Source organism: Neofelis nebulosa, chromosome 3 (assembly GCF_028018385.1).
Source record: "Neofelis nebulosa isolate mNeoNeb1 chromosome 3, mNeoNeb1.pri, whole genome shotgun sequence".
Taxonomy (NCBI): domain Eukaryota; kingdom Metazoa; phylum Chordata; class Mammalia; order Carnivora; family Felidae; genus Neofelis; species Neofelis nebulosa.
This window is the reverse complement of record NC_080784.1, coordinates 85109683-85136401: the sequence shown is the minus strand read 5'-3', so window position 1 is coordinate 85136401 and position 26719 is coordinate 85109683. Positions and strand designations below refer to the sequence as shown.

Genomic DNA, 26719 nt, shown 5'->3' with positions numbered 1-26719 from the left:
ATGCAGATCTCTAAAGGGAAAGGAAGAGATCCACTGACTTCCATAGATCTCTTAGTGTTTTAATTTCTAAAGGCAAAACATTGATTACTTTTGTCACATTAGCTGGCATATGACCCTGAAAATACCATCGGATGTTAGTAATATGATATTTATATTTGTAGGAACTAGTATTAATTACCTAGATGTTAAATTCTGGGAGTCTCTTAATGCAAATGAAAACCACAATGAGATATCACCCCTTACCTGTCAGAAGGGCTAAAACCAAAAACATAAGAAACAGCAAAGGATGTGGAGAAAAAGGAACCCTCATGTACTATTGGTGGGAATGCAAAATGGTGGGACTACTACGGAAAACAGTATGAAGCTTCCTCAAAAAATTAAATACATGATGTACATTAAGTACATATTTGTCAGTACTTCCACTACTGGGTATTTACCCAAAGAATATAAAAACACTAATCTGAAAAGACATATGCACCCCTGTATTTATTTCAGCAATATTTACAATAGCAAGATATGAAAGCGACCCAACTCCATCAATAGATAAATGGATAAAGAATATGAGGTACCTATATACAACAGAATATTAGCCATAAAAAAGAATAAAATATTGTCATTTGCCACATGGACGGATCTAGAGAATATAATACTAAGTGAAGTAAGTCAGTCAGAAAAATACAATTAGCACATGATTTCACTCATATGTGTAATTTAAGAAACAAAACAACAAAAAAAGAGACAAACAAAAAAACAGACCCTTAAACATAGAAAGCGAACTAGTGGCTACCAGAGGGGTGGGGGGTGGGGGAAAGGGTGAAATAGGTGAAGGGGATTAAGAGTACACTTATTGTGGGGCGCCTGGGTGGCGCAGTCGGTTAAGCGTCCGACTTCAGCCAGGTCACGATCTCGCGGTCCGTGAGTTCGAGCCCCGCGTCAGGCTCTGGGCCGATGGCTCGGAGCCTGGAGCCTGTTTCCGATTCTGTGTCTCCCTCTCTCTCTGCCCCTCCCCCGTTCATGCTCTGTCTCTCTCTGTCCCAAAAATAAATAAAAAATGTTGAAAAAAAAAATTTTTTTTTTAAAATTGAAAAAAAAAAAAAAAAAAGAGTACACTTATTGTGTTGAGCACTGAATAATGTACAGAATTGTTGAATCACTATATTGTACACCTGGAACTAATATACCACTATATGTTAATTATACTGAAATTGAAAAAACAAATAATTTTTTTTAAGATTTAAAAAAAAATTTTTTTAATGTTTATTTATTTTTGAGAGAGAGACAGAGTGTGAGTGGGGGAGGAGCAGAGAGAGAGGGAGACACAGAATCTGAAGCAGGCTCCAGGCTCTGAGCTGTCAGCACAGAGCCCGATGCAGGGCTTGAACTCACAGACCGTGAGATCATGACCAGAGCTGAAGTCAGATGCTTACCGACTGAGCCACCCAGGTGCCCCAAATAATATTTTTTTTAATGTTGAGAGTCTCTCTTAGTATTTCCTCCTTAGTACTATGCATGAGATTTCTTAAATGCCCATTAGTGATTAAAGGTGTTTGCATAGTTGTGATGACACAGATAATGGAGAAAGTAAAAGACAGCAAATTATTCCACACTGGAAATAAGTTACCAAGTGAGTATTTGAGGGCCCAGAGTCTGTCGAGCAAGTCACTTTGAGAATCTGAATGATCCATATACCCAGAAAATAAATTTAATGAAGAACATGGTGGAGGAAAAATTGTACAGAAATAAAGATGGAAAGGTTGACCAGAGACAGATAACAAAGGGCCTTGTACACCAGGTTAAAGTAGCAAAATATTATTGAGGGTATTTAAACATGAGATGTCATGATAAAGAACACTCTACCTGGAGAACAAGGAAAGAACTGATGAAGAAAAGAGGTTGTTGCAGTAATCTAGGCAAGAGATGATAATAGCCAAAATTAAGAATTAGAAGCTGGATGGTGTTATGGGCTAAACTGTATTCTCTTCAACTCTGTTGAAACTTTAACCCCCATTACCTCAGCATATGACTACATTTGGACATAGGGCCTTACAAAGGGGTGATTACATTAAAATGAGGCTGTTAGTGTAGGTCCTAATCTAATCTGGTGTTCTTACAAGAGAAATACAGACACACAGAGAGACATCAAGGATGTGTGCGTACAGATGTCCACCATAGGAAGACACAGCAAGAAGGTGGCAGTCTGCAAGCCAAGGAGAGAGGCCTCAACTCTGATATACCTTGATTTTGGGCCTCAAGCTTACAGAACCATGGGAAAATAAATTTCTCATTTTTAAGCCACTCAGTCTGTGATATTTTGTTACATCATACAGCAAATTAATAGAGATGGATATAAGAGAATGGATCTGAGAGATATTTAGAAGTCAAAAATTATAAAATTCAGTGACTAGACATGAGGTTTAATGAAGATGCAGAACTACAGTAACTCCACATAGTGAAGCCATTTTCCAAGGCAGGGACTCCAAGGGGAGGAACAGGATGGGCTAAAGGTCACAAGTTGAGCTATGGATCTGTTGAATTCTTCATAATTATGAGACATCCAAGTGAAAATATAATTATGGATTAGACAATTAGATATTTATGGATCTGGAAATCAGGAAGTTTGGCTGGAGAAATGGGGTGGGACTCATCAACATACAGATGAATGAAGACCTGTTGGAGACAAGAGAACCATTGCTTCAAGCTGGTGACTTTAAGATATGAGAATATAGAAATGAAACAGTATATATTCACAGATGGTTCTATCCTCCCCCAGCAAAGGTCACTAAGTGTTGCCTCTTAGCACTTGAGGCCAACACTTGAATGTCTACCCAGAACACATTACCCTTTTTTGAACAGGACCCTATTTTGGTTCAGGTTGCAAGCAGTAATGGGCCAAGCCCTAGGAAATAAATCATGACTGGTTCATGGAAATCATTGCAATCCACCTTCCCTTTGCCAGAGAATATTTAGTAGACATTTGACCTATTCATTTCCAGTGGCAAAATATCTGAAAAAAAATTTATTGATAAAAATAAAAGAAAAACATATACAAAGACATTTACCTCTTTTTTCTTGAATTTGAGGACTGCTGAAAAAATGTCATATTTGGTATAGTGGCAGCCACATTGTGAGAATGAGGGAAGGTCAACAAAATCAAAGAAAAGACTCCCCAGAGGTCTGAAACTCTACAGTTCCTAAAGCAATCCTGGAATCACTTTACCACTTCACTTGTCTTGAGAGAGAAATAATCCCGCATTGTTCATTCCACTTTAATAAGTTAAGTTGTACAACATGATGATTTGATACATGTATATACTGTAAAACGGGGACCACAATCAGGTTAGTTAACACCTCCATCATCTCATATACTTACCTTTATTTGGTGATAACATTTAAGATCTACTCTATTAGCAATTTTTATGTATGCATAAAACCATGTTCTACATTAGATTCTCAGAACTTATTCATCTCATAATGGAAAGTGTGTACCCTTTGACTACCATCTCTCCATTTCCCACAGTCTCAGGCCCTGGCAAACATCATTCTACTGTTTCTGAGTTTGGCTTTTTTAGATTCCACATGTGAAATGACACAGTATTTGCCTTTCTGAGTCTGGCTTATTTCATTAGCATAATGTCCTCCAGGTTCATCCATGTTGTCACAAAATGCAAGATTTCCTTCTTTTTATGTCATCCTTGCACAGAGGCCATGCTAATATTCTCTGTATCATTCCAATTTTAGTATATGTGCTGTTGAAATGACCACTTCTTCTTTTTATGTACACATACAATGGAATATAGATACAGATTTATATAGATAATATAGATATAGATGTACACAATACACACACACATATACACATACCACACTGATACTTTAGTTGATTCCGTGCTGTGGCTATTGCATATAATGCTGCATTGAATATGAGGATGCAAATATTTCTTTGAGCTAATTATTTCATTTTATGGAAGGTATCTTGAAAGTGCAGGCTAAGACAACAACTTGCTCTTCCTATTAAAGCTAAGAGCCTCTAGCTTTTAGTCTGGGGGTTCCTAGTTCTTCTTTCAGTTTCTACTTAGAAAACAGTGATGATTTAAAAGATAGCATGGGCCACCCTCTGTGTGCAAAAATGATAAAATTGAATAGAGTAATTAGTAGGATATAAGATAGAAAACATCAAGAGCTAGTAATTTAAAACATTTTATACAATATCGGGGCGCCTAGGTGGCTCGGTTGGTTGAGTGTCCAACTTCAACTCACGGTTCGTGAGTTCAAACCCCATGTCAGGCTCTGTGCTGACAGCTCAGAGCCTGGAGCCTGCTTCATATTCTGTCTCTGTCTCTCTCTCTCTCTGCCCCTCCCCTGCTTGCACACCGCCTCTCCTCCCCTCCCCCTCTCTCAAATGTAAATAAACATTTTATGCAATATCAAAACTTTAAATGGGTGTTTACAACAGTCATTACTTAAGACACAATATAATTTCAAGTATACATTCATTTAATAATCATATAGTAGATGCTCAATAAATACTTTTGATTTAATTTGATGTGAGAATCACATTGAACATTGAGAGCAAAATCAAATTCTGTTTCCTCATATAAGAAAAACTCACAAAGGCTTTTCCTTGCATTATTTCATAAAAGAAATTTCTTAAAAGCCCAAATATCTCTACCACTTTACTTTTTTTTTTTCTACACAGAACCCTACAAAGTGACTTCTCTTTGGTGGTCTAATGCAGGAATAGAGATTAGAAATATGTTTCTGCTTTCCCAGGGGAATTCCAGCAAACCTTTTTTAAAAAGGATAATACCAATTTTCTTTAAGCATTGAAAAACATAGAAAAATGAAGCAAGCCTCTCAAATTTTTTTGTGAAGTGAGTAAAACACTAATATTAATCTTGAGGATATGCATACTACTCAACACACACACACATACACAGAAACACAAACTTCAGACCAATTTCACTTTTGACTATCAATGTAAAAATACTAAAGATAATATTAGCAAACAGAATCCATTGATACTTTGAAAAGCAGAATAGTGTATCAGGACCAAATATGACTTTGAAGATCATTTGATATGAGAAAATGCATTAATACTATTTTTTTGAAGTTTTTATTTTATTTTTAATTTACATCCAAGTTAGTTAGCATATAGTGCAACAATGATTTCAGGAGTAGATTCCTTAATGCCCTTTACCCATTTAGCCTATCCCTACTCCCACAACCCCTCCAGTAATCCTCTGTCCTCCGTATTTAAGAGTCTCTTATGTTTTGTCCTCCTCCCTGTTTTTATATTATTTTATATTATTTTTCCCTTCCCTTATGTTCATCTGTTTTGTATCTTAAAGTCCTCATAGGAGTGAAGTCATATGATATTTGTCTTTCTCTGACTAATCTCGCTTAGCATAATACCCTCCAGTTCCATCCACGTAGTCACAAATGGCAAGATTTCATTCTTTTTGATTGCCAAGTAATACTCCATTGTATATGGATACATCCTATCTTCTTTATCCATTAATCCATCGATGGACATTTGGACTCTTTCCATACTTCGGCTATTGTCAATAGTGCTGCTACAAACATTGGGGGCATTAATACTATTTAAAATAAATGTATCACTTTAACATATAAGTCAGATCATGTCACTTCTCTGTTCCAAAATCTCTGAAGACTTCCTGTTTCACTCAGAGGAAGAGCCAAAAATTCTTACACTGACCTAAAAAGTCTATATAATCTGGCAACTGCTGTCTCTGTCACTTCTCCCCTCAGTCACATGGCTCCAGACACACTGAACTTTGCTGCTCCTCAAACATTCCAGGAACATTCCTGCCCTAACATCTTCACACTGTTATACTCTTTGTCTGCAAAGCTTCCAATACAAGCTTCCACCAAGTATCTGCGAGGTTAAGTCCCTCACCTCCTAAGATATCTTGCTTCAGTGTCACCTACACAATAAAGCTTATGCTGTCCACTCTGTTTAAAATTGCAACTCTCCTACTCTCACCCATGGTACTTCTGATTTCTTGCCTTACTCTGTGTCATCTCTTTTTCTCTAGCACTTGCTACAGCACTTCCGTATCATCTTCTGGAACTGAGTCAATGTACTTACATACCATCATTTTCATTTATTGTCTCTATCTCTCTCCTGCCATTATTATAAGCTTTTTGTCATTATTATAAGCTTTCCTTCACCATTGTATTCCATATGCCTACAATAGTACCTGGTACATAAGTTAGCTTTCAACAGATTTTCTTAAAATAAATGACCAAATGATTATTTAATACATCTGAAGAAAAGTCACATGGTATTCTCCATAGCCACTACAAAGTCATTTGACAAACAAATACACACTCAACTAAGTAGAAATTAGTGGCTAAGTCCTTAAAATCATTTACCTCAAAAACATTGTTAACAGAGGAAATACTGGAGGCATTCCACTACCATCAGGTACAAGGAACCCCACTATCACCACTAACCACTTAACTTCTATGGCCTGTATAAGCTGATTTGGTTAAAAATAGAAAAAAATTATTTGTAGATAAAGATGGACAGAACAAATAGAACTATTTGTAGATAAGAGGATTATACAACTAGTGTGAAAAAGTCAAATGAAAAACTACCAAAATTAACATGAGCTTTAGCGAGTATCAGAATAAATTTTGTACATTTATTTGAAAAATTATTTCTAAGTATTTAATCTATTATGCTGTGCCCCTTTTGCTGTTACAGCTTTGACTTTCATTTCAGTATATCTTTTAACTGATAAATATATATATAATCTATATAATGGAATATTATATGTATATTGTATATAATGCAATATTATTCAGCCATAAAGAAAAGGAAATCCCGCCACTTGCAACAACATGGATAAAAATGTGAAGTGAAATAAGCCAGACACAGAAATGCAAACACTATATGATCTCATTTATATGGGAAATATAAAAAAGTTGAACTCACAGCAAAGTAGAATGATGGTTGCCAAAAGCTCAGGGTGGGAAGAATGGGGAGATGTTGATCAAAAGGTACAAGCTATAAGATAAACAAGCCCTGGGGATCTAATGTACCGCATGGTGACCATATGTAATAATACTGTGTTGTATGCTTGAAATTTTCTAAGAGAATACACCTTAAGTATTCACACCACACACACATAAGAGGTGATGGATATCTAAATTAGCTTGATTGTAGTAGTCATTTCACAATGTATTATGTCATCAACTCATGTTGTACACCTTAAATATATACAATTTTCATTTGCCAATTATACCTCAATAAAGATGGAGGGTGAGTCGAAAATTAGTCTCAGTGGGCTAATATCAAGGCATCAGCAGGGCTGTATTCTTTCTAAAGGCTCTAGGGAAGACCCTTTTTCTTGCCTTTTCCAGCTTTTAGAACCTTCCTGAATTTCTCACCTTATGGCCCCTGCCACGCTCAAAATGTAGGTGGTTGGTCAAGTCTTTCTGCAATCACATCACTCTGACTCTGACTCTGACTCTCCTTCTGCCTCCTGCTTTCACTTTTAAGAACCCCGTGACTCTGGGGTGCTTGAGTGGCTCAATCCATTAAGTGTCTGACTTCGGCTAAATTCATGGTCTCACAGTTTGTGGGTTTGAGCCCCATGTCGGGCTCTGTGCTAACAGCTCGGAGATTGGAGCCTGCTTCAGATTCTGCGTCTCCCTCTCTCTCTGCCCCTACCCCACTCGTGCTCTCTTTCTGTCTCTCAAAAATGAATAAACATTAAAAAAATTTTTTTAAAGAACCCTGTGACTCTGCTGTGTTCATCCAGATAATCCACAATAATTTCTCTATCCAAATGTCAGCTGATTAGTAAACCAGATCACATCTGCTACTTGAATTCCACTTTGCCATATAATGTAACATATTCATAGATTCAGGAGTTAGGATGCAGACATCTTTGGAAGACCATTGCTCTGCCTACAATACCCAGAGATACTTCTAGATATTTAAATGACTTTACATATGAAAGTTGGACTTTTTAATGGATGGTCATGGAACAGCTGAGTAGTCCTTGGGGGAAAAGATTAAATTAGATCCATGCTTCACATAGTACAACCGGATAAACTCCAAATGGATCAAAAGATTTAAATGTAAATAAATGAACCATAGATATATTAAAGAATGGCAAATGTCTTTAAAACGTCATGGTAAGACCTTTCTTATTATGACTATGGTGGACAGACCTTAAAGTGATCACGATCATCCCTGACTCCTGGTATTCATGTCTTTGTGAAAATCCCCTCTAGGTCAGTATGGATGGACCAACGACTTGCTTCTAACCAACAGAATATGGCAAATATCATGGGATTTATATAATTATGTCTCAGTCTGATTATATAAGAGTGCAGCATCAATTTTGATAGTTGCTCTCCCTCCTTCCCTCTCTCTCTCTTTCCCATCCTGTCTTTTTCAAGAGTCCAAGAATCCTACAGAGGAAAAGAAATTAATTCTGCCAGCAACTAGAGGGTGCTGGGAAGTAAATTTTTCCAGTGTTAAGTCTCCAGATAAGAACACAAGAACACAGTCCGGCCAATACATTGATTGCAGCTTTGTGTGAGACCTTGAGCAGAGGACCCCCTACACTGAGTAGTTCCCAGACTTTTGACCCACAGAAGCTATAAGATAATAAATGTATGTTGTTTGACACTGCTAAATTTGTGGTAATTAGTTACACAACATAGAAAACTAATACAGTGGCTCAACATTTGAAATACATAGGAAAAATAAATTTTACTACACAAATAAAAAGACTTGAATATTACAAAGCAAACAAAGCAAGAGATAGATATACAAATATCATAATTAAAAGACAAGAATACATAAGCAAAGTCAAAAGTCAGTTGATTTTTTAAGTAATTATTAAATGATAATCTCCTCAACAGATTAAGAATTCTCAGAAGTCAACAAGAGAAAGATCAATCTCTCAGCAGAAAAATACCCAATGGACATGAACAGATAGTTTCCAAAGAAAGAAATGCAAATGACCCTTCAATATATTAAACAATACTCAATGTCATTTATTTAAAAAATTGATTAAAACTGTACTGGGATACCATTTATACCTGGCAGACCTGTTAAATTCCAAAAGGTCTAATGAAACATTGTATTGGTGAGCATAAAAGAAACATGCACTCTCACAGGCTGCTGGTATAAACTGGAAGGCAATTTAGTGATCTCAATCAATATTACAAATACATATGCTTTTGATCCAGCAATTTCACTCCTCAGAATTACCCTAAAGGGGTACTCACATTCATATGAAATAATGCCTTTCAGAACCATTTGTAATAAGATTAAAAACCTAGTATCTATTAATTAGAAACCTATTAAATTATGGCACATCCATTCAATGGAAGGCAGCGCAGCTGTAAAATGATACTGAGGTGTTCACTACTGATTGGGGCAGACTGGGTTACTATTCACCAGTTATTCTTAACTCCTGCTGCCTCTCCCTGCAGGAGAATTATACATACGCAACCCTTTTGAACCTGAGGAAAGATGTGACTTGATTTGTCCAATGAAATGTGGGTATATATGTCATGTATTACTTCCAGACAGAAGATTTAAGAGCCAGCACGTAGTTTACCATGCCTTTTTATCCCTCTGCCATTAGTCTAGCACTGCTCCAACTAAATGTTGCTCAATCAGCCTGGATTCTTGAGAGGCAATGACCTGAACCAAGGCTAGAGGTGACTCACAATAGACACGCAGTGTGAGTGAGATATAATTCTATGCAGTTTTAAGGCATGGAGATTTTAAAATCAACATGGTAATCTAGCCTGGCTGATGATACAGAAGAATATGAATAAGTATGGCTCACTCTGCCTTAAAATAGAGAGGGAAAAAAAGAACATGTAAATATAAGTGTGTACTAGCTCATACAAACATAACAAATATCTGGATGTTTTTATCTATTACGGCCAATTGGGAACTGGGCAAACGTGAGACAGGGTTGAGAGAGAGACTTTCAATAGAATACACCTTTTTAAATCTTCTGACACTATATATGTACTAACTAGTCAAACTTTTAATACATGTTTAAAGAAAGAAACACCTATGTCTAAAACACATGTTGGCATAAAATATTAGGAAACAAGTTGAAAAGCTAGCTGGAAAACAAAAAACATGAAGTCTTCCTAGAGCTTGAACAGAAGCAATGGCCATCTTTCCAATGATGGATTTTTCCATAATTGTGCCTGCCTCTGACCATATTCATCTGGTAAAAAGGGGAGTGCTCCAGGAGGAACTACATGGGAAAACTGATAAATATGTAAAGTAGCATGAAGGGGAGTCTGGAGAATAGTGAGTTGCTAAAATGAGAAGAGTGTTTTTTCAGATGGAGAGGAGGAATCTTAGGAGAGAGACTAGTGACCTAATTATCAAACACCTGGAAAGCTCATAGTTTGATCTGCATCCTTGGAAGATGTGGAGCCAGGTGAATTGAATGGAAAGTAAAACTGCAGAGAATTCAGAAGGCTTCTCAAATTGAAAGCTGGATGAAGATAAATAAGAAAATGACATAAGGAAAGCCTCTCAGGGCATTTATCATACACCTGTTTTAAGATCCAAAGAAACATGCAGGAGGAACACAATATGCAACATTTAGTTAGAAATAACGCTTAATCCCAACTGTATGCTGCAGGAGCTAGAAGTTAGAGATTTTTTTTACTTGGAAATAGCCTTTGACAATGCAAACATAATCCTCATCATTCTCTGTTTATCCAACTCATTTATAAACAGAACACCAGCAGAAATTGCCATGTAAGAATTTTTTTCAGAATGATTTTTTAATGTTGTCAAAATATTTATTGGGGCGCCTGGGTGGCTCAGTCGGCTAAGCGTCCGACTTCAGCTCAGGTCATGATCTCGCGCTCTGTGAGTTTGAGCCCTGCATCGGGCTCTGTGCTGACAGCTCAGAGCCTGGAGCCTGTTTCAGATTCTGTGTCTCCCTCTCTCTCTCTCTCTGACCCTCCCCCGTTCATGCTCTGTCTCTCTCTGTCTCAAAAGTAAATAAACGTTTAAAAAAATTTTTTTTAATTTATTTATATAACTCACTAAAATGGTGAAGATTTTGAAAAGCAAAGAACTTCAAAATGAAAAGCATCAATATCTTTTAATATGAGACTACAATGCCTAAGCAGTACTAATATTGTTATCCAAAATATTTGTGGATTTCTTAATATTATAAGAGTATTCAAAAATTAAAAATCAAATATTCAAATTGATTAGTGAAGAGGACACAAGGAATTTTAGTTTAGGTTTTTTTTTACTTTCAAAAATATTTGTATATGAAATGATTTCACCAGTTGTCCTGCATTAAAACCGTATTACTAAAGAAGGAAATTTTAATCTTATCAGTAAATGGATTTTTATCAGTAAAAGGTGTTCTGGAATCTAGTGCATGATCTAGGAATTTTAAAGTTAAAAAAGCATAAATAGGAAAGTGGTCTATATTTTAATTTTAAGGAAAAAGTGTAAAACTTTTAAGATTCTCAAACATAATAATATTCTTTCACATTTAATTTCCATTTATGTCACATTAGATGTTTAATAGGAATAAACAGCAATGCTAAATTTTAACCATGACTTTGCATATTGCCTTAATACATAGTAATTAATGTTAATTTAACTCTCTGAAAAAAACAAAGGTCTTCTAAAAATCCAGCTGTTCTAAGCACTCCAGAACTCCATTAGTCTGTAACACCTTGAATATATGAAGGACAAATGTTTGATCTTTTAATATATTTCTTACCCATCTCCATATATCTCTACAGTAATAGGTACCAGGAACTACCTACTTGGTGTAAATGTCAATTACTAAGGATGGATTCATACACTGAATTTCCACGATAAACTATTAATAATATACTGTCGTCGTGTGAAGAAAGTACTGGCTCAAATACAAAAAAAAAGGGGACCAACATCCTAGAATATATACTAAAATGTATTTAAAAGTGGTGAAGTTTGCACCAAATTATCTGTGTTCCTCCTCTGTATGCTCCTTACGACTTATATTCCTGTATCAAGACTCAGTTGAACTGTAGTTGATGACTCTGAAAATATGTGATTTTTACCATTTTTTAAAAAACCCTACAGGATATAGCATGACCTTGCTCTTAATAAGAATTTATCATCAGGTTGTACAACAATGTGAATGTACTTAATACTACAGAACTGTATACTTAAAAAATGATAAAATTTTTAGAAAAAGTTTTGTTATGTATATTTTACTAAAAATTTTAAAAAAGTATTTATCATTAAGTAGTTATTAATAACGCTGTCATTTATCACTTAATTATAAAGTATTTCATATCTGTTCATTATGCATCCATACATAAATTTTGGTCCTATTGTATTAGCTTCTTTTACTTATAACCCTGAACCATATTTTGATCCATCAGCATTATTTATTCATTGATTCAGAACATAAATATTTTACTGCCATAAATATGAGCAGTAATCTACTGAGATTAACATTTCAGTTATGGGGCCACAGCTAATATATACAATCATATTTTTAGCACTGTGCCAGTGGCTTCATAAAATCAGGTCAACTAATATCTACTGAATTACTCTAGAGCACAAAGGACTCTCCCGGACACTTTTATTGTCACCTCAATTTATTGTTGACTAACGTACAAGCTTTACACTCACACTATAAGTAAGACCGTTATTAACCTTACATTGTGATCCCAAAGACAGTGTGGAAATTTTCCAAGACCCAATCTTGTCATCATATGTATCATAGAGTTATATATGACCCCTAATCCTCTCACGACCCCCCAAAAAATCCTTGCAGACAAACTCTCAATCAACAAAGATATACGTTATTTATTAACATTATCTCTTCCTGATTTTACTAATTATCCATGTACAATCAGAAGAGGGCTCTTTTCTAGCAATTTAAATATCAAAGATGTTATATAGATACCAGTATACAATGCTGATATTTCTCTGCACTGGTTATTAAAATATTAACCTACTTTTAATCTAAACACTTAATGCCTTATTACATGCTACCTAAGGATATTGCCATGGAGCAGTGACAAGAGTCTGGGAACGGGGCAGGGTACTGTGGTGGTGGATAGATATCCACTACCTCTACCTGCACATCCATCTAATGAAGAGGTGACCATGGCAGGAGAGTCATGGGACATGGCTATGACTGCCTCAGGGTAGCACAATGCAGGTCAGACAGGTATGTAGTATGTAGATGGCAGGGCAGGAAGCACTGGTGGAGGTGCTGTTGACAGTGAGCTAAGGCAGAATCTCCCTAGGTCCAGGCCATAATAAGGGAACCACCGACATCCAGGCATGTACTCAGCCCTCCCAAGGATATGGCGTCAGCTGCCCTCCAGCGTAGAAATGCTGACCCAGGGAGATTGATGGGGGTGGTTTTTGGAAAAGTCTGATGTGATTAACATCCTGATTGAGAAAGAGCATCATAACTACTGACAACCTTCTCCAACGACATGCCACCTTGACTTCATCTAAAAATCAACCAACGACCTGCAAATTGTCAAAATGATCTGATAGATTTAAACGAATTTAAATTACAACTTATCACACTTGGTAAGCTGTCTTCTGATACATGTCAGTTAAGTTGGAAAATAAAATATTCTAAAAAAATTTTCTTGTGCATTGATTTACATATTAATTTATATGACCATCTGGTTAATAATACTTTAATTTTTAAAAAATTTTACTCTCATCACTCCCACTCTGTGAGAGTGAGGGCCTATATCTATCTACATTTGCTTACCCCCCCACACACAAAAAAACACATGGTACTGGCACATAATTGGCCTCAAAAATATTATCCAATTAATGTCTAAAAATTTGAATATATATTCAACCAGCAGTTATGATTTCCAAAGTCCCCCTATATCCAGTTAACAATTCAATTTCACACACACACACAAAAGATTATGAGAACCTACTAAGTATAAGGCACCATGGAAATACTGTGGAGGGTATGAAGACAAACACTACCCAGTCCTCCTCTCAACAACATAAACTTGAATGAGAAACAGAGCTTCTTGATAAAAATTAAAATTCCATATATTTAGTACACACTTCTGGGCTGTACTTTGCATCCTAAGGACAGCAGCCTCTAGGAAATGATGCACTTAATGGAATGCATGAGGCCACACACCTGTGGTAGGTACTTTAGCTTGCACAGTGGAAAAGGGCGTGGCATTTCAGGATTGTGTCTATCTTCCATTGCCCCAGAAGTAATATTTCCGTAATAGCTGTGGTTGTTGAGTACAGAAGATATTGCACTTTCTGGCTATAGGCCACGACAGCTGCTTCATCACCAAATTTCTTGGTTTTGCTTTGTTTTTCCTCCTTTAAAGCTAGAAAACTATATTGTGCATTTCTAATAAATATAAATGATTTATTAATTCCACTAAATACTGTTCAACCCCATCCCTACAAACTCGTTGGTCTTCTTGCCTAAGATGTAATAATGGATGTGAGTACATAACGTTAGGAAGCATACAACCTGGATACTTAAGGAGTTTGAACAATAACTGGACTACCACTGAGAAAAAATAGAAATAATTATATTAGCTCATTGATGCCTTAAATTCATTCATAACAAAACAAGGTAGAAAGGATATCAGAACACCTGACTTGAGTGAAATATTTTTGAACAAGGACTTCTAGAATTCATAGACTATTCCCAACTTCTTCAGCTATATGGATTTGACAGGTTGTATTTATGAAAAGCATGATAATCCTTTATAATTTTTAGAACACCTTTCTGGAACACTGCACCAGTCACAGATGGAGGGTTTTCATTTATCCTTTAGATGCCAAAAAATAAAAGGCTTTACTCTGATCAACACTAAATTCATATCCATAACATAAGGCACATCCAGGTATTTAATGCCATATGCCCTGCCTCAGCTTGTGATCTAACTCCTAAAATGTTGAAAGTTAAATTTAAAACAGCCTCACTGTAGAGGGAATTTCTTCCACTTCACTCCAGTGCTACATAAGCCCTTCCTAAACCCGGAAAGGAGACTTACACATGTACTATTCATATTTCAAACCCATAATAAGTAAAAATAACACTACCTTGCAACCTTATGAATCTTTCATAAGCACATCATTTCAAAATGGAAATTAACATGTTTTTCTAAACATCTATTTGATAAAAGATAAAGAAATGCCAACAGATCTTTCGTGAAAAACCTCTCTAGACAAATCATCACATGGACCTAAAAATCTCTGGATGAACAGAGCCCAGGGTTTACTTGAAGAAGTCAGTTGGGTTAATGCAGTAAGTATAACACAGTGTCTCTGTAATATCAATTTCTTCATGTCTTTCTTTCACCTCCGTGTTACTAAGCGATGTAATGGTGTTTTGTGTTATTTAGTTAAGCTTTGCTCTATGCCTTGTCACTGGCAATAAAAAGATAAAGAAATAAACAACACATAAAAGAGGTTGGCAAAGCTTTCTAGTGACACAGATTATAGATCCAAGCTAATAAAAAATTTCATTTTAAAAGATCATAGTGCCAACAACAAAATAAATGAATACTAAATCAATGATTTATGATATATTCATGCCCTATATACTACGAAACCACAAAGTAACTGAAGAACCCCAACTCTTACCTCTCATTTCCTTTTATTATGCTGTATCTTGTGTCTTTGAGTGGTATTTATATTCTGAATTGAAATTCTAATGCCAACTATAACACAGTGGTAACTACTTTAAAAAATCATAACACCAATTTCTCTACAAACCCTAAAAACACTCTACTCGAAACTATCAGACTGTTTTCAATTGGGTGTTGTCCCTGAGAGGAGGAAAAAGTAACAACAACAAAAATGTCTAGACCTTTTTCCTCAGGTGTGGCTACTGGAAAGCGGTTTGAGCTGCTGGCTGAAGGGGTGCTGTAAAGGGACAGGAGTGTGAGATTGGGACATAAACTTTGCCCTAGCAGGGTGTTTCCCCATTGTTGTGCCAGAGACAAAAGGGGAAGAGTGTAAGAAAGCAGGTGAAAGGGATAAAGGAGGACCAAGCATGCTCTTTCTCTAGGGGAGAGATCATATTTCAAGTATAATATCTTCAAGCAAAAGCAAAATGTCAGTGAAAGATGAGAAAACTGCTGTAGGAGGTTGCTTCACCTTCCACATCCCCAGCTTTTTTCCCCAACACCCAGTAGGCTTAAAAATCTACTTAGAGCATAAAATAATTGGCAAACTTATATTAACCTAAATTGTGAAACATGTCTATTTTTCTTGAGACATAAATTAACAAAAGATAGAAATGAAAGCAAAGGTAGAAAATGGATGTTACTATCTGGCCAAACTACCTACTAATACCATGGCCAAATAATGCCCTCTTCTCCAAAATTATCTTATATAGTGATTGTATGAAGGGAGAAAGAGAGGTCATGGTCTATTAAAATTTAGTTTGGCTGACCTAAAAATTATACATAGAATACAAGAACTAACTTGTGAAAGAGTTCTCAATAGGCAAAGCTGGAACAATTTGAACAAAATTCATAAAGTAGTCTGGGTTTGTAATCCAAGGCATAAAATAAATATCCATGAGTCTACACTAATCTAGATAAATGACTGAATAAATCAATATAGAGAGAAGAGACAATTCTCCTGTGCAGAAATTCCAAATAATGTATGTAGATACTCTATATTCAAGGAAATGGAGCATAACCCCACACCCCAAAACTCCTTAAGTGTGGGCTACACAAAGAATATAATAGAGAAAGGCAGGGGGTGTGGGGGTATGGAGGTTGGGAGGAGATAGTAACTTAGGGTAGTGAAATTATAAAAGCACCTCCTGACCAAGTAATGAAGGCTAAGATTAACAGTGTCAAGGTGTGTGGATAGTACGTATTCCTGAGACAATGTGATGAAAATGGCATTGTACTTCTGTGGTCCTCCTCCCAAGAACCTGTGAACCCAATCAAATCATGAGAAAATGTTAAATTCCAATAAAAGAGTATTTTACAAAATACCCAACTGGTACTACTCAAAACTGCCAAGATCATCAAAAACAAGGAAAATCTAAGAAATGGTCACAGCCGAGGGGAGACTCAGGAGACATTACAACTAAAATGTAATATAATATCCTGGATGGGATCTTGGAATAGAAAAATAACATTAGATTAAAAACTAAGGAAATATGAATAAAGCATGGACTTTAGTTAATAATAATAAATCAATATAGGCTCATTAATTTTAGCAAATATATCATACAGATGTAAGATATTAATAGGGGAAACTAGATGTGGGATCCACAGGAATTCTGTATTACCTCATATTATTTTCTGTAAATTCAAAACTGTTCTAAAATAGAAAGTTTATTTTAACGGAAGCCACACAAATATAAATCTATTGTGCCATTCCTATGTTTTAGTTTAATAAAACAATTAACTTTCATGCTATTCATTATATTAAATGCAAGCTGTGAGGAGAAAAACTTTGACATCCCAATAGAACTGTCTTTCTGCAGGGATTTATCATCAGAGTTTTTAACCTTATGAAGACAAATAGGTAAGTAAACTTAACGAAACTTTATTTTAAATTTTGTATATTATTACATGTATTAGCATCATCCTCTATGTATTTTACTTTATTACAAATCAGGTGTATTGATTAGAGACATATCTCAAAACTTAAGATGTCCTGCTTTAAAGGGTAGGTGAAAATCTACTTCAGAAAACCCCATTTTTTCCTCCCTAGGTAGTTATTAATTTTTGTCTCCACTTTTGTAAATTACTTGCTTTTATTCAAACAAGATGCTTTTTTTCCTTTCATAGTAGATGTTGTCCACCTCCTGTATAAAGAAAGTAAAAGAAAGCAAAGGTCTTGTGGTATCATGAAGTCAGAGTGCTAAATTTGTGACATCATCGTTATTTCTGTGGCAATAAATTGATGCCAGAAAAGTGATTAGGACCGTTCCAGGACAGAACAGATGTGCATGTCTTCTGCTTCTTCTCCTAGGTAGGCCTCTCAGGGAAGTACCTCCATTTCGGCACCCATGATTGAGTCTTTAGGAATAGATATCTCAGTGAAGGAACATTTTGCCACTCTCCATTCTTGTAACTTTCAGAATAGATTAAAGTGGGTTAATTTCAAAGCTGCCAATCTCCATATACTAAGGAATTGTTAAGAACATTAGGATTATCAAGAACGTTAAAATAGGGGCGCCTGGGTGGCGCAGTCGGTTAAGCGTCCGACTTCAGCCAGGTCATGATCTCGCGGTCCGTGAGTTCGAGCCCCGCGTCAGGCTCTGGGCTGATGGCTCGGAGCCTGGAGCCTGTTTCCGATTCTGTGTCTCCCTCTCTCTCTGCCCCTCCCCCGTTCATGCTCTGTCTCTCTCTGTCCCAAAAATAAATAAAAAAAAAAAAAAAAAAAAAGAACGTTAAAATAATATTTTTTTAAAAAATATTTAATTATATGTTCACACTCTCTATACCCTTAATGTCAAATCCCCCTTTCCTTGCTGATATCTCATTCCCTCCCTGACAGAACCCAAATTTGAAAGGCCATCATTCCTTCATTGAGCAACAGCTGCTTTCTCAAAAAACAACATGAAGCAATCTTTTGATTCCATTTTTGACATTCTTACTAAAAATTTCCATGGATTTTCGTTATCAGAGGCCACTCCAGGTCTGGGTTTTCTACAAAAGCATGAAGGCAATTTTAAATATTGTATTTTAACATATATAACTTTGATATGTGTGTGTCTTTATCTATATTTCAGTAGAATTAGAATTTCTGTAGGAACCAAAATCTGAATGAAGTCATTTGAATGCTTCAGAGTCTTCATTGTAAAAATGGCATTGACAATATAAAAACAAAAATCATTATAAAATTAGCAACCAAAAGATTTTGTTGCTAGGTGAGCTCCTAGGTGTCTCCAGGCCTCCATCCCATCCTAACAGCCACATTATCTTCTCAGTAGGATGCCTCTCCACACATTATTCTCTCAGCAAGATGCCTTTCCATACTTGTAAGTCCTGTACCTGATACTTGGACCTCTTTTCTTCCCTTCACCCCCATGGCTCTGTTGGTCACTCTCAACTGTTCCTGTATCCAAGAGCTCCTTCCCCCTCACCAGTCTAAATAAAATAGCAACCAGCCAACATTCCTTAACTCTTTGTCCTGTTTTATTTTTATCCCTACTGTATCTCTCCTACTGATACATTATTATATTTGCTTACATGAGTTTTTGGCCCACTAGCACGTGAATGGCATGAGGACAGAGACTTGGTCAGTTTTGGTTTATTGACACACACCCAGAACCTCGAAGAACACCTGGTTCTCATAGGCTCAGTAATCTTTGTTGAGGAATGAATGTCCCTCAGTTCCACACTGTGTGCTGGGATTACCTTGTGGTATTTACTTCAGAAGGAAGAGTGACACAGACCTTCATGTTCCCAGCCTTCCTGGACTCAAATGTTTCAGGTCAAGAATTGAGGAAGAAAGATAAGCTGATGAAACTAAAGAGTTAGCAGTGTGAATAAACAACTTCATTTTCAAATACTCAGTGGCCTAAAGGACTGCATCCAGGGCCCTCCTGTCTTATCACATGGCCTGGGGAAAATGTACTGAGATGTGTTTGATCCACTTCTTTCAAACCATCTTGTAAAGCCTGTACCCTACTAACAGCAGAACATAGGATCTGGTTAGCATTTGAGTCACTCTCCAAGCAACAGGGAAAAAAACTAAGCACACAAAGTGGGAAGTCTTAAAATGGCAACTAGAGAATTCAAAGTGAGTCTTAGAAAATTATGAAACCTGATTTCTAAATGAAGACTCTTACCTACTTCATCTAAACCTACACCTATCTGCCAATCTGGATGAAACACCTGGTATAAAGTTTAGGCCACATATTCTACCTTCATTCTCCTCCTTTCAGCAAATTATATAGAAAAGTTATTTCTAAAGGCCTTAAAGTTGGTAAAAATAAAATTCAAATGTACATATAGCAGAATCTGTGTTGATACCTTGTCCAGATCCCCTTTTACCAGGCCAATGCCAGTGTAGACAGGAGCCACCTCACCAGGGAATTACCACATGCCTCCTCCCCATCCCATCCCATCCCATCCCAACCCAACCGCACACACACACACACACACACACACACACACACACACACACACACACTGACTGGCTGACATCCTTGGGTGACAAGGTGTGCTGTGGTTTATGCTGTGATATATGCCTCCATTGCCCCTCCTTTCATCGCCACAGCAAATCCACGTGTAGCCAAGACTAGAATTTACCTGAAACCACATCCTTGCTCAGCTCTTCTCCCTTCCCTAGCCTGCATCACCTCTTCTCCTACAGCCTCTTCCTGAAGAACATCCCCTCAATAAGGCATGGCACCTGAATCCCTGTCTCAGGCTTTGTTTGGTTCATAAAACCCAGAATAAAACAGTGTATATCCAGGTTAGGCTGTTGACTTAAAATCCAAAATTAGAATGTCTTAAATTAGATTAAATTGAAATAAATCCTACCTCATTTTATTTTTTTTAATGTTTATTTATTTTGATAGAAAGCACATGTGAGCAGGGAAGGGGCAGAGAGAGAGAGAGAGAGCGAGAGAGAGAGAGAAACTCCCCAGCAGGCTTAGTGCTTTCAGCACAGGGCCCAATGGAAGGCTTGATCCCACGAACTGCAAGGTCATGACCTGAGCCAAAATCAAGAGTCGGGTGTTTAACTGACTGAACCACCCAAGTGCCCCAATCCTATCTCATTTTAAATCCACTTGAATTTAACAGATTCTAAGTTCACAGAGCTACAGAGATATTCTATGCAAAGGAAGAACTTTTTCTCTCAGTTGACAAGTTCATTGTCCATCCATGCTGTGGCAGTACTGGGGAAGAAAATGAGCATGCTCTATTGAAAGGAACGTTTGCAATGTACTGTCCTGCTTTTTTCTTTTGTTCCTTTTCTGCATGTATAGTTAGTTGGTTTGCTTTTATTTGTGTATTTGTTTTTAATTTTTTAATGTAGCAAAGTTGACTCTGAAATTTAAGGAAATTATTTAGCCAACTCAGAGTCCTTTATTCTCATTTAAATTGTTTATTGTCTTAAGTTGTTCTTGTGTATTTGATGGATTTTAAGAGGACTATCTCACGGTTTCCATTATAACTTTATATTGGCTATAGTCGGTTAAGAATTTAATCTGTCTCCTGCATTTTATTAGCAAACTGTGAATTATCTTCATAATATGCAGGCTTGCTTCTGTCTGGTCAGTTATTTCGCTTAGGAATTTAAATGCCTCTTGAGAAGTTGGCCAATTGCTTTTTTATTTTTAGTTTACATTTTTAGTAATAACATTATAAAAAACTTCAATGAAGATACAGTATTTATTACATTCTCTTGGGCCTAAATTCTCCTGAGTGCATTTATATATATTTGATTTATATACTACTTTCTCATAGAACAGTTAGATTTATATTTCAGTCAGTGTTCTGTTTTCACACATTATGTTAGGAATACACACTGCCTTAATTAAAATGATACCGCAGGGTGGCTATACCTTTTTTGGGTGACAATGTTCTTTCTTCCTTGCCTAGAATAATCCAAGAAGTTAATAATAAACCTGATAAAAAATATACATCTCCTACATTATATTGACAGTTTATCTAATATTATAATAATAAAACAATGTTATATTTTCTTTTTCAAATTCCCATCAGCTATGTACTCCTATTTAGCATATTTTAATTTTACATTGTTAATCTGTGAATTTCCACTTCTAATTCTATATGCAAATATTTTCCGATATATTCAACAATCTTATTTAAAAACAGGTAGAATGATACATTTTTACTTTTCTCAGTTTCTTAATTATAATATAGAGATAACAACAAAAATTATCTCATAATATTGTAAAGAGGACACAGCCTGGAAGGTAGGGAGCACTTGGTAAGTGCTAAATCAATTGGCAGGGACACAGGTGTCACTAGTTCAACAGTAGTAAGCTTAGGTCTGGACACACACAGCATAAATGGGTCACTGAAACATCAAAGTGCATTTGAAGAAGCAAAGGCATCTGAAAACTTATCACCAAAAGACTGACTAAAGGAACTAGCATGTTCTGTGGAAGGATGATTAGATTTTGCTCCGAGTGTCCATATAAGCCAAGACAAGAACCAAACACAGAAATTTTGGGAAAACAGGCTTTGTTGCCATATATGGAAAAACTTCTGTCCGCCTCAGAAACTAGTGAGTCCCTGCTGCTGGAGACAAGGCAAAAGCAGAACAACTGTAAAACTGATTTCCTCAACTGATGAAGTTTGACAGAAAGAATGCAAGACTCCTTACAACTGCTACAATTCATTACATTTTCAGTAATGGAAAAACAATAAAAACTAAAGCTCGCTGTGTGTCGATTACGTGGCACTGTGTGAGGCACTTTGAGTGCATTATCTTAGTGAGTCATCACTACTTCAGGAGGTAAGTACTAAGATAATCACTCCCATTTTATGGACAGGGATATATAATGGCTTAGACTCTTTGTCTTGAAGGATCCAGAAGCCCTGAACTATTAGGTTATACTGCTTTCAAGGACATGATATACCTGACTTGGGTCCCTTCAGTAATACCAGTGGATCGGGACATCCCGTCCTTTTTCTGCAATCTTCTAACCTGGTTCTACTGTTCGGAATTCCTTTTGTTTCAGTCAAAATATGCAAGGTTATGCTATATTAACAACCAACTCCTAAATCTTCCTGTCTTCTTACCAAGGTTTCTTTCTCATTCGCGACATATGTTGGTGACCTGCTCTGCGTCTCCTAATACTGGATTTGGGTTTATGGAGCAGCCACCATCCAAAAAGATGTCAGTGGCCAGAGCAAAGGGGAAAAAAAAGATCTGAAGTGTGCCGCACTGCTCAGGTGCAGATGTGACACAAATTTAACTTTTACTCACAAGTCACTGGTCAGCACTAGCCATTTGACCACCCAAGCACACAGGGCCAGACTGACTGATAAATGGATAAAAAAAGATGTGATATATATACATATGTATGTATGCACAATAGACTATTACTCAGCCATAAAAAAGAATGAAATCATGCATTTGCAATGACATGGATGGAGCTAGAGAGTATTATGCTAAGTGAAATAGGTCAGTCCGAGAAAGACAAATAGCATATGATGTCACTCATATGTGGAATTTAAGAAATAAAACAAGCAAAGAGAAAAAAAGAAACAGAGAGGGAGGCAAACCAAGAAACAGCCTCTTAACTATAGAGAACAAACTGATGGTTACCAGAGGGGAGGTGGGTGGGGGGATGGATGAAATAGGTGATGGAGATAAAGTGCATTTGTGATGAGCACTGGGTGATGTATGGAATTGCTGAATCACTATACTGTACATCTGAAACTAAAATTACAGTGTATGTTAACTAATTGTAATTTAAATAAAAACTTAGAAAAAAACACACAGGACCAGGAATTACAATCCTGTGATAGTTCACAGGGCAGAGAGCCAGAGTATTTGGTGAATGGAACTAATGACCACCACATTTTCACTACAAAGTTCTCAAGCACTCTTTCATTCAAAAGCTGCTGATAGCTCACAGCTTCGCAAAATATTTTTCTTAACTACTGAGAGACAAGAAACTTTTTGTGCTAGCACAATATTGTCATGGTACTGCCTCTTTGTTTCTTTCTTTCAGTAACTATACTTCTTATGAAAATGTAGCATTTCTTCTAATTTGAATAAAAAATAATTAAGATGTAAAATACTACAAGGGTATAATTTATCTATCCACACCCAAAACGATCCACTGGAGTAGAGATAATGACACAAGTTTAACATGCAGAATTGCAAGAGCATAGATTGAATTTCTCTCAATCTCAATAATTTTAAATGCTGAAGATACCTATTAAGGTGCTTTATTGTTTACAGATCATATAAATCACTAAATATTTTCTCTCTCAAATGACCTCTACCTTTAACACTAATTCACAAAAGACTAATTCACAAAAGACTCAGTGGACTTTTCGTTGTTCCCGCTGGAATGATTGCACCTCAGGATAAGAGCTGGTCCCCTGCTCTGGAAGCTCCAGTGAGAAAGCAAAGGCTACATGTGCAGGAGCTGTCAGTCCTCTGGGCTCTTTTCCTAAACCCTTTCCTTCCTCTAAACCCTCTTGGCTTTAAAACACAAAGACTAGTGGGGTTCCTGGGCGGTTCAGTCAGTTAAGCTTACGACTTCGGCTCAGGTCATGATGTCAAAGTTTGTGAGCTCTATCCCTGGTTTTTGAGTTCGAGCCCTGCATCAGTCTCTGCACTGACAATGCGGAGCCTGTTTGGGATTCTCTCTCTCTCTTTCTCTCTGCCCCTCCCCGACTTGTGTGCATGCTCATGCTCTCTCTCTCTCTCAAAATAATAAAATAAATAAACTTTTAAAAAACACACAAAGAATAGTTACTTAAGTGTTAAACCCATTCAATTAAGTAAATGATTGATTTGAAATTTAGAATTAAATGTTATATATATATATGTATATGTATATATATATATATATATATATATATATATATATATATATGTGTGTGTGTGTGTGTGTGTATGTATACACACACACCTTAATTTTAATGATATAAATTAGAAATAGTTCAAAATGGAAATCATTGCTTTTGGATTTGGAAATAAAATTTCTTGACAAAGTGCTGAGGACTTTTTCTAAAAGTCATTTGATAAGCTAATTTATGTCAAACTTTTCCAGTAAGTGTGCTTTTTCAAGAGGGGATGTAGTTACTAGATTACTTCAATAGGAGTATTGATAATCTAACATCTCATTATCTGCTAATAGAGATGCCAAAGAAGTTCCCATTCACTTGTTTTGGACCCTAGATCATAAAGTTTGATTATTTTCACTAAATGTATTATATAAGCTTAAAATTATATTGTAACTTTATCTGACCGGCTTTACTCTACCAGCAAATTGTGTTTTTTTTTAATTCAATTTTCAATTCAATGTATGAATACAAAGTGCCTCGTATATGCAAAGCACAATGCTATTGGGAACCTAACAATAGAATCCCTGACCTCAAGAAATCTATAATCTAGTAGAGATATTAACAGCAGGCATGTAAACAAATAAGCATGATACAAAGAAGCATGTGAAAAGTGTTAGAACCACAAATGCTTTGGAACACAGCACCCGAAGATCACTTTCAGCTAGGGAACTTGGGGACAGCTTCATGGACGAGTGTCCTAGGACCTGAATTGGACCTTAAAGTCTGAGCAGAATTTTAAGAGACAGAATTGAGAAAGTAGAGCACTCTGAAAGGAGAAAATGGAAACAAACAGAGTGTGTTTGAGAAAAATCAAGTAGTCTTGTTTGGCTATACCACAGGGTACAGTGAAGAAGAAGTAGGAAATGAAATGCAAACTGCAGATTCTTAGAGCCATATAACACTGATGCTAGAAGGATTTCAGTGACTCCTTTGTCCATCTTCTTATGTTTACAGTAGTAGAAAATAAAAGCCCGTTTTCACATGTTCCATTGCTTATGTGCCCTCTGCAAGATATTTAACTTCTTTTTGATTGTGTTGCCTATTTTTCCACTGAGAGGCTCACATGTCATTTCAATGCAAGTACTTTGAGAGAAAGGTAACAAATTTATCTGTGAAATATACATATCCATGAGGAATAATTACCACATTTTCCTTTTTCCAGATCTAACAGCCCAAATTTGAGGATGGTAAATCCTTTCCCTAAGCTTTTGTTGGTTAAGTTTGTAAATTTATTTGGCTGCACAGGGGAATGAGGCTAACACACCCCTAAATTTCATAAAGCAAGTTCTTGATCTGAATGTTCAGGACAATGCCACAGAAGAACTAATAGCATTAGTTCCAGCATTTCTTTTTTAATGTTTATTTATGTTTGAGAGAGAGAGAATGAAAGAGCGAACAGGGGACAGGCACAGAAAGATGGAGACAGAATCTGAAGCAAGTTGCAGGCTCTGAGCTGTCAGCACAGAGCCCGAGGTAGGGCTTGAACACATAGACCCCAAGATCATGACCTGAGCGGAAGTCAGATATTTAATCCATTGAGCCACCCAGGTGCCCCAGTTCCAGCATTTTACCTGAGAAGTTGCTGTCCTTTAGTTTTGCTCAGGAGATATTCCCTGCTGTCCCCAAAGCCCCAAGTTCTAGTAGGCACTGCCCTGTCCCCATTTTCATCCTCCAAATGCTACACTGTTTTCAAACACAAACAAGCACAAGAAACAGAAAACCTTTCCCCCTCATCTCTTGAAATTGCACAATACCCGCCCTCCCGCACAAGTCTGCTTCTCTCCGATATTTTGGTTGCAGTGCCCTCATCTATAATAATGTTCTTTTCAGCTGTTGTTTCTCTGTGGAAGCTCACCGCCAGCTAAGGCTGTGTTTCCATTCACTTTGACAGGAGCTCTCTCCACTATGGTCTTCACAAACTCAACTCTCCAGCTTCTGATACACAGGAAAAATGAATAACCCAGCAAGCTCTCTAAAATAGCCAAAATAAGGCACAATGGCCATTTTCATCTTTAAAAGCTCTTGAAAGCTTGTCACTATTGTTGAAATAGCTTTTCCCTTGCAGCTACTGAAATCTGCAGCAGCATCTCTTTGTCCACAAGTCTATTGGTGCCTTTTTGTAGTATCTATTGCTCCCAAAGTCATCTTCCCCACCATCGTTTTCAGGGCT

The 26719-nt window shown here is 36.6% G+C and overlaps 1 protein-coding gene and 1 non-coding gene across 7 annotated transcripts in view; both read right to left on the bottom strand.

Annotated features, from left to right (window-relative positions):
- INPP4B (inositol polyphosphate-4-phosphatase type II B) overlaps positions 1-26719 on the bottom strand; it is a 775173-nt gene that overhangs the window by 726830 nt on the left and 21624 nt on the right. The gene's annotated exons all lie outside the window — the stretch shown is intronic.
- Positions 3657-3762, bottom strand: LOC131508184 (U6 spliceosomal RNA). Its single transcript, XR_009259896.1, has one exon. It is a non-coding gene; the product is annotated as a U6 spliceosomal RNA (small nuclear RNA).